We start from the raw sequence: 8,914 nt of genomic DNA, 5'->3' as shown, positions 1-8,914 counted from the left end.
TGAAGGGGGCCTACAAGGATACTGGGGAGGGACTCTTCATCAGGGACTGTAGTGACAGGACAAGGGGTAATGGGTTAAAACTGAAACAGGGGAAGTTTAGATTGGATCTGAGGAAGAAATTCTTTACTGAGAGGGTGGTGAGGCACTGGAATGGGTTGCCCAGGGAGGTTGTGAATGCTCCATCCTTGGCGGTGTTCAAGGCCAGGTTGGATGAGGCCTTGGGTGGCATGGTTTAGTGTGGGGTGTCCCTGCCCATGGCGGGGGGTTGGAACTGGATGATCTTGAGGTCCTTTCCAACCCTAACTATTCTATGATTCTATGATTAGTGTGTGGTAATCTGCTCTTCCTGATGCTGGAGAAAGCAGCTCCGAGTTGTCCCTGCTGGGTGACAGGTCACCTGCATGTCGAGTGTTGCCTTTGGGCTGCCAGGGTCATTGTGCAGGTTCCTGATTGTTCTTCCTCTGCTGCAGCAAACACTGTGCTGAGCTCTTGTCCAGTTAGAGGGTGAGCAGGCAGGCAGCCATCCAAGCTCGTGTTTTCCTGGTTCATACTGGTTCATGTTGTGGTCTTCTGCATGTCAGCAGCAGAGGTCAGAGCTTTCCTTTTCTGTTTAACAACAGCAGAGTTTAACAAGAAGAGTCCAACACCAAACCCTCTCTGCTGAGTCTCAGTGAGGGCACAGAGTCAGAGCCGTTTCCCACAGCTGGTACCCAGTGAGCTGTGGTGTAAGGCACACAGGCTGCAGTGCAGGGCTGAAGCAGGACATCAGTCTCCCAGGTCCGGCTTTGGCCACCTCTGCAAAGAAGTCAATAAGCTTCCTGTTTTCCAAACCCAAGTGTAAAAGGCTGCAGTGTGCGGTGAGGAATGTGCTCTGCACGTTGTGGAAGGCATCTGTGCAGCCGGTGTTTACCTGGGCATCGCGCTGCCCATCTCCAGCTCTGCGGGCCAGGGTGCTCTGTGCACTGAGTGCCCCGCAGCAAACAGCTCCACCTTTCTTAGCCCGGCCCGTCTGTCTTCAGCAGCTCCTTTGTGGCTTGTTTCTAGCATCTTCTCGAGCGAGGCCCAGGTTACCTGGTGGCCACTGAGGTTTATGGGGTTTCTGCTCACACAGTTCTTTATTGTGCAAAAGCATTGCCAAGCTCTCTGGCTGTAGCCTTGCAGCAGTCACCTGAGTGAGGGGGTACAAGCAGCCCTTTGTCCACTTCAGAAACAAAATTCAAAGGCAAAGCTGGAATAACTGAGCCCCGTGCTCAGGAAAAGCACTTGTCTGCTCCCGGCTCTAGCGAAGGCTCCTGCCTGCATGTGGAAAGTTTGCTCACGGTTGAAGAACATGCCAAGAGCTACAGGTGAGTCCTTCGTGCTCCTGAGAGGGCTCATGGGTATCACTGTGGTCCCATCAACAGGCAGTAGCACCCCTGAGGTCAGTGCTGGTGTGAGAGGGAGCTGTGGTACCTCACACCCACAGCTGCTGACCTGCCCCTCTGCTGCGCTCTGTGAGACTCCCCCATCCTGCGTCCAGCTCTGGGGCAACAGCACAAGAGGGACGTGGAGCTGCTGGAGTGAGGCCATGGAGCTGCTGCGAGGGCTGGAGCAGCTCTGCTCTGGAGCCAGGCTGAGAGAGCTGGGCTGGGTCAGCCTGGAAAAGAGAAGGATCCTGAAGGGGAGACCTTAGAGCAGCTACCAGAACTGAATGATCTTTGAGGCCCTTCAAACCCAAGCCATTCTGTGACATGAAATGGATGGAGAAGGTGAGCTCCAGCCCAGCATCTGTCCTCTGACGCTGGATGTGGTTCCAGGATGGAGCTGTTTAAGAGGGGATGTCCAAGAGTCTTTTCCCCCATGGTAACTTGGTTCCCAGTGTAACAACCCCTCCACACCCTGTGCACATAAATGTGCCCTGCCAGCTGTCCTTACCCCCAGATGTGTGACATTCCTGGCATAGATGGGCCTTGCAGAAAGCAAACAATGGGCTTGCAGTGCATGGGGCTCTGTGCCAGTGCAGAGGTAAGGGAGAAATGTGAGCGGTGCCCCTGGGCAGTGCCTGTGCTGCAGGGGAAGGTCAGAACTGGTTTGCTGCCAGTGCTGGGGCAGACCAAAGAGGAATGGAGGCGGCTGTGCTGGGACCCCTGTTCTGCCTCTCACCCCTGTGCCGTGCAGCCTGGCACACGTGTGTCTGTTAGCACCAGCTGTGGGAATGCAGCAGCAGAGTGGGATTCACACAGCCCGTGAGCCCCCAGGTTCTGCTGCTTCACTGAGATCCACTGCAGAGCTTCAGCTGCCAGAGAGGAGCCTGAGATGAGCTCTTAGGCAGAAGCTCTTCCCTGTGAGGGTGCTGAGGCGCTGGCACAGGATGCCCAGAGAAGCTGTGGCTGCCCCATCCCTGGCAGTGTTCAAGGCCAGGTTGGACACAGGGGCTTGGAGCAAGCTGCTCTAGTGGAAGGTGTCCCTGCCCGTGGCAGGGGTTGGAGCTGGAGGAGCTTTAAGGTCCCTTCAACCCAAACCACTCTGGGATTCTGTGATTCTATGAAGAACAGCAGAAACGGTGCTTGGGAGGCATGAGCGTGGGTCCTGCTCTGAACCAGCGGCTCATGGTGGGTTAAACAGCAGCCGTACACAGCATCCCAACAGGAAGAACAGCTGTGGGTCTGTGTGTGGCAGCTGAAGCAGCAGCTCCCTTCACCTTCATGAAAAGGTGATTCCTCAATTTTGGCAAGGTTTAAAGCCAAGATCTCCAGCAAATTGCTTGGTTTTTGCCTCAGCCGTTATTCAGATAGATGAAAATAATTCCTCAGCAGATTCCAGAGCTCAAGCCAAGAGCAGGGCGATGCTTCACTTCTGACCTGGTTTTACAGAGCTGATGTAGAAGTTTCTAGATGTCACTTTCAATAACGGGAGGTTTGACTGGCTTTCTGCAGGCTTTCACGCTGCCAGAGGAAAACCTGCCTGGCGATGCAGGGGAATAGCAAGTGCTCTCTGGTGTTCTGTGCAGCGGGAGCCGGGTTGGATGTGTGCTGGAAACTGATTGGGATGGATTTCCTCCCTCCGCTCCTACGCGTGTGCTTGGCTCTGGGAAGTGGGGCCTGTCCCAGCCCATATCCATTCCCGTTGCACTCCAGGTTCATCACAGTCTCTGCTGCTCCGCAGTGTGGTTTTGGGGGTTTCCTCCTGGTTCCCTCAGCCCACAGAGGTGGGTCCCGAAGTGAAGCCCTGCAGGAGCCCAGGGTGGTTTTCAGGGCGGGTTTGTTATTTCGTTCTGATGTTACCCAAAGCAGGACTGACCCCATTGGCACTTTTGTAATGGGGTGTTCTGCCGATGCAGTGAGTCTGTAGATGAAATGTGTGCTTGATGCACGTTCCTCCCCCATGGCCTCATGTCTCGTGTGCCTTGAGCAGGTTTTCAGGCCCCCCCAGCCCCTCTGCTCCCCACTGTCCCCATCCAATGCCCCGTGAGCACTGCCCTGGCCATGCCCAGTACCGTGGTGTGCACCCATCCCTTCGGATCACATCCAGGCTGGTGCCTGCAGTAGGTGTCCCTGCACCCAGTGCCCTGCAGGAAGCACCAGGTAGACAGCGGTGGCCCAGCCATGCTGTGTAGTGCTGCCCAGGCAGAGTCCCTGAGCTGAGCCAAGGGGAAGGATGCTCTGCTGAGCTAACATGAAATTGTGGCACTTAGCATAGAGGTAGCGAACACTGAGGCACTGGTGGAGATGGAGCTTTGGTGGAGCCGAGTGGAGGGCTCACATTGACAGTGCAGGAGGTGCAGCAGGGAATGGCAGCAGCCTCAGCCAGCATCCCAAGGGATGCAGTGCATAGCCCCTGCCATGGGTGATGGCTGGGATGGGGCCGAGCTGTTGTTGATGGACCCAAACTGGTCTTGTTTGATGTCTGGCTGCTGGGGTGGGGATGGGGATGCTTTTGGCATTGATTCTGTTGATGGCTTTCCTCCACCCCGTCCTTCTGCTCAACAAGGTCATCTGCAGAAACCTGTAATGGTTCTGCATGGTTTGAATTTGCTTATGGGTGTGAACTAATGCGTGGCTGGAAATCAGGCTTTGCTGGTCGGAGCAAGACACTGCTTGCTCCAGCTCGGTTGGACCCTCTCCCATGGATTTACTGCAGAAAGTCCCGGACACAATCCTGTGCAAGTGATCAGTGATGCAATTGGTGCTTGGGCATCACAGGCACCAGTACCGGTATCAGGGAGCTTTAACTAAGGATCCTCATGTTGTTGTAGCCTCTCAAACCGGATTTATTGATGCTGTCCCCAGCATCAATAGCAGCTCTGCTGCTAAAGGAACCCAGAGTTTTCCCAGAGCGTGGAGGCCTGGCTGGTGCCAGGCAGCTTCAGCAGCTAATCCTGGAGCTCCTCAGTGGCTGCTGGTGCAAAGGGGGCTTCCAAAGTGCTCCTGTTGAGTGGAAAATGATGGGATTTGGGTCTGTCCCAGCAGGGAGGGGCAGAGCCGCCTGTGTCCATGTGTGCTGCTTCCCTGAACTGGTCTTACAGCAGAAAGACCAACAGAGGAGCCTGTGCTGCTTCCTCGAGCCAGATCCATGGGTGAGCATCAGTTACGTGAAGGTGCTTTTAGATCCAGGAATCCCTCAGTGTAAGTATGCATTGGATTAGATGGGGTATGTAGTGGGGGTGATGCCCTGGTGAGAGGGACTTGGGGAGAATGGGATTTATATGAGCAATGTTAATCATAGAACCATAGAATGGTTTGAATTGAAGGGACCTTAAAGCTCATCCAGCCCCAACCCCTGCCACGGGCAGGGACACCTTCCACTGGAGCAGCTTGCTCCAAGCCCCTGTGTCCAACCTGGCCTTGAACACTGCCAGGGATGGGGCAGCCACAGCTTCTCTGGGCACCCTGGGCCAGCGCCTCACCTTGTGATGAAGAGTTCGTGACACTGAACCCATTTGAGGATCACTTTACTGGCCTGGTTTCTTCCCATTTCAGTACTTAAGTGTTGCATTCACATTCTCCGTCTTTCTCCACATGAAAACCGGGTGATCATCACTGATTCTTGTCTCTTGGCTGGTTTCTGACCCTAGTTGCTCGGTGGGTTCATGTGAGGGACTCCGTGTGATGTTATTGACGCACGTGTGGAGCTGGCAGCTCCTCCTGTATCCGTGTGTTCACTGGTGTATGAGGGGCCCCTGGGCTTGCCCTGGATCCCGATGGGTTCCCTGCCCAGGGCACCTGCAGCCCCGTCCTGCACGGACATCTCTTGGTATGACAATTGCAGCAGTTTCAAGGCACAGGAGTGGGGCCTGGGCAGGGATTGCCTTTGGAAACATCTGGTTCACATTTCTGTCCATGGCCTCCTGCTTGGAAACACCCTTTAAATTAAAGGAAAAAAGGTTGTTCAATGTAACACAGTCCCTGGAGTGGCTTTCAACCGGCCCTGAGAGCTGCACTAACACAGCTTCACCCTCACACATGGATACTTGGCGGGAAGGCAACTCCACAGCCCCCGTGTGCAAACCTCTCAGAGAATGGACTTTGTAGCTCCAGTTTGATCTCCTCTGATGCTGCCTGTACCTTCAGGTTGGGTACCCCCCATAGCAGGCCCCGGGCACCAGCATGTGCAAGGGGGTTTGCAGGTTGGCTGCCATGAGCCGACAGCTCTTCAGCACCTCAGACCAGGGGGATGCTGCAGACGGGTGTTGTCTGCAGGCAGACACAGCAGCGGCACCGTGTTGATGGGACCAGCACTGGGGGTTGCCCCTGCACTGAGCATCCCCTGCCCCATGGGGCAGAGCTCGGGGCCGTGGCTGGGATCGGGTGAGATGCGGCCCTCCCCACATGTGGTCCATGATGGGCATGGGTGCCATGGCTGGGGGTGATGGGGAACGCACTGAGGCGGTGAGGTGGAAGTGCTCCAGTCACCAGCCCTGCAAGTGTTCACACACCATGGAGACGAGGCCTCAGTGCCATGGGTTAGTGGTGGCCTTGGCAGTGCTGGGAACAGTTGGACTGGATGAGCTTGGAGGGCTTTTGCAACCCAGCTGATGCTGTGATTTGATGATTCAGAGATGAAGATCGTGACTTCCCTTGGGGGTGGCTTTGTCAGGCCTGACTCAGACCTTCCTCTGCGCTGCTGCCTGCAGCCCTCACTGGCTCTGCATCAGGCTGTGCTGGACAGGAGCGGCACCAGACTTCCCAGAGGAGCCAGGTTTGGCTGTGCAGTGCAGTGCAGTGCAGCGCAGAGGCTGGTGGGACATGGGACCCCCAGTCCCTGCCTGGGGACACCCATCCTGCTCCTGCTCGGGCTGTGGAGATGCTGCACCGGCAGCACAGTGTCTGCAGCAAGAGCAGCTGACATGGAGGTGGTGTCCCCTCCTCCATACAGGCTGCAGGGGGAAGGTTAAAGCTTAACTTCAAGTCACCCTGCTCCTCAATGTGCTCAGCTTTGCTGTTGGCTCTGTCTGGTCGAACCCCACCTCCTTGGAAGGGTCTGTGATGGGGACCTGACACTGCTCTCACTGGGGGCAGCTTTGTGCTTAAATCTAATTCACCCTCATTCAAGGTTAAACTGTTCTTCCCATCACAGATACTAATTATTAGCTGTAATTAATGTGTTTCCTCCCCCCCATTACAGATGATGGGATTTAGTTACGATCAAGCAGGCAGGATCAGTTGCTTGCACAGCATTGATGGATGCTCTTTTTTGGGTGGCATCACCAGTGTTCCCTTTACTGTGAACCTCCCTGGGAAGCGTGGAAAAGCGTTCTGTTGAGAAAAGCATTTTTTGTGCAAGGCTTTGGGGTTTTGCCTTTGCTACAAATCAGCAAACAGAGCTGCTGTTTGCCAGCACTGCCCGTACCCTGCATCCATCACTGCAAAATGGGACTTCTGGTTCCCTGTGGTAAGGAATGAGTGGTCGTGGCCAGCAGTCAGGACTTCCACTCTTAGGGAATTTACTGGTACAATAATAATTCACTTTAGAAGTACTTTGTATCTGATACAGAAGAAGAGTCCAGACCTATTTCACCCTGAAATCATGGAATCACAGAATCCCAGCCTGGTTTGTGTTGGAAGGGACCTCAAAGCTCCTCCAGCTCCAACCCCTGCCACGGGCAGGGACCCCTTCCACTGGAGCAGCTTGCTCCAAGCCTCTGTGTCCAACCTGGCCTTGAACACTTCCCTGACTGGGAAGTTCCTGATGGCCTTGAGTGAATTTGGACCTGGAGGGTGCTATGGGAAGTGCTCCCAGAGCAGTGGATGTGACCATGTCCCCCTTCTACGGCTCTGATGAACCTCACCAACCCCACCAGCACCTGCCTGTTAAGGGAAGGCCATGGTGGTGGTGGATGGAGGAGAGCCCAGCAAGGAAGGGACTGACAGGGATAAAGTAGGGGCTGTGAAGTCACACAGCCAAGTACATGGGAAGGGGAAGGGGAGGGAAGGGAAGCAGAAGGGAAGGGGAAGGGAAGGGAAGGGGAAGGGGAAGGGAAGGGGAAGGGGAAGGGAAAGGGAAAGGGAAGGGAAGGGAAGGGGAAGGGGAAGGGAAGGGAAGGGAAGGGAAGGGAAGGGAAGGGAAGGGAAGCGGAAGGGGAAGGGGAAGGGGAAGGGAAGCGGAAGGGAAGGGAAGTGAAAGGGGAAGGGAAGGGGAAGGGAAGGGAAGCAAAAGGGGAAGGGAAGCGAAAGGGGAAGGGAAGGGGAAGGGAAGGGAAGCGAAAGGGGAAGGGAAGCAAAAGGGGAAGGGAAGGGAAGGGAAGTGAAAAGGGAAGGGAAGGGGAAGGGCTGTTGACCTGCAGTAACGGAAGGTCTGGACTCTGGAGAAGCTGAAGTGGGGTCGTGCAGCGGGAACAAACCAAGGAGCGCGTTCCTGACCGATTGTGTTCTCTTCCTGCCCAGTCGCAGCTCTGCAGCTCACATCCGCTGCCAGGCTGGAGGGAGCATTGCCTCTGGTGCCAGCGCAGGCTCAGCTCCTGGCCCTCCTCCTCGTACCAGAGCAGCCCCAGCAGGGCTGGGTGTGCTCACACCTACAGCACAGCGCTGCCAGGCTCCATGTTAGCTCCTGATGAGTGACCTGTCCCTGTGAGATGGGACAGCGCTCCTGCAGCCTTGCAGGAATGCTGTTAGTGCCTGCGGCAGCAGCTCACCTACCATCTCACTCGACTGACTCAAAGTACAGCACTGAGTAATCAAATCACTAATGCATCGCTGCAGAAATGCTTGAGGAAGGAGAAAGTGCCACTTTGGTCGATAGTTTGCAGCAACTTAAAAGCCAGACAGACCGAGGGAGCCTGTTACTGCAGCAATTCAGACCTGCTACTTAAAGGAGATAAATGAATTGTTTACCTACCAGAAATCTGGGGGTTCAGGCATTTTGTTTTGGCTTTTTAATTGCATTTCTTAGCTCTTGCTAGCTCAATTGCAAGCACCAGCAATAGCTTGATCGCTATTACCTGCAGTTGTCTTGGTCATAGCATCCCAGATGGGACTGGCTTGCCTGCTCGAGGTGGGACATGTGGAGCTGATCTCGCTGTACCTGGGTGATTTCATCCTTCTCTGCCTCCACTCATTTGCCTGGTGCATCCATGCAGGTGCTGAGCATCCCAAGAGGAGATCCCAGCACACGAAGGGGAGGGGCTTTGGCCAAGGGCCTGCAGGGACAGGACAAGGGGAATGGCTTTAACCTGCCAGAGGGGAGACTGAGATGAGCTCTTAGTCATGGCTCTTCCCTGTGAGGGTGCTGAGGCGCTGGCACAGGGTGCCCAGAGAAGCTGTGGCTGCCCCATCCCTGGCAGTGTTCAAGGCCAGGTAGGACACAGGGTCTTGGAGCAAGCTGCTCTAGTGGAAGGTTGGGGCTGGAGGAGCTTTAAGGTCCCTTCCAACACAAACCAGGCTGGGATTCTGTGATTCAATGTATTTATTGGGCAGCTCTTTGTAACCTGTTCGAGGCT

The sequence above is a fragment of the Psittacula echo genome (assembly GCF_963264785.1).
Source record: "Psittacula echo genome assembly, chromosome: 6".
Classification (NCBI taxonomy): Eukaryota; Metazoa; Chordata; class Aves; order Psittaciformes; family Psittacidae; genus Psittacula; species Psittacula echo.
This window is presented reverse-complemented; position numbering follows the sequence as displayed.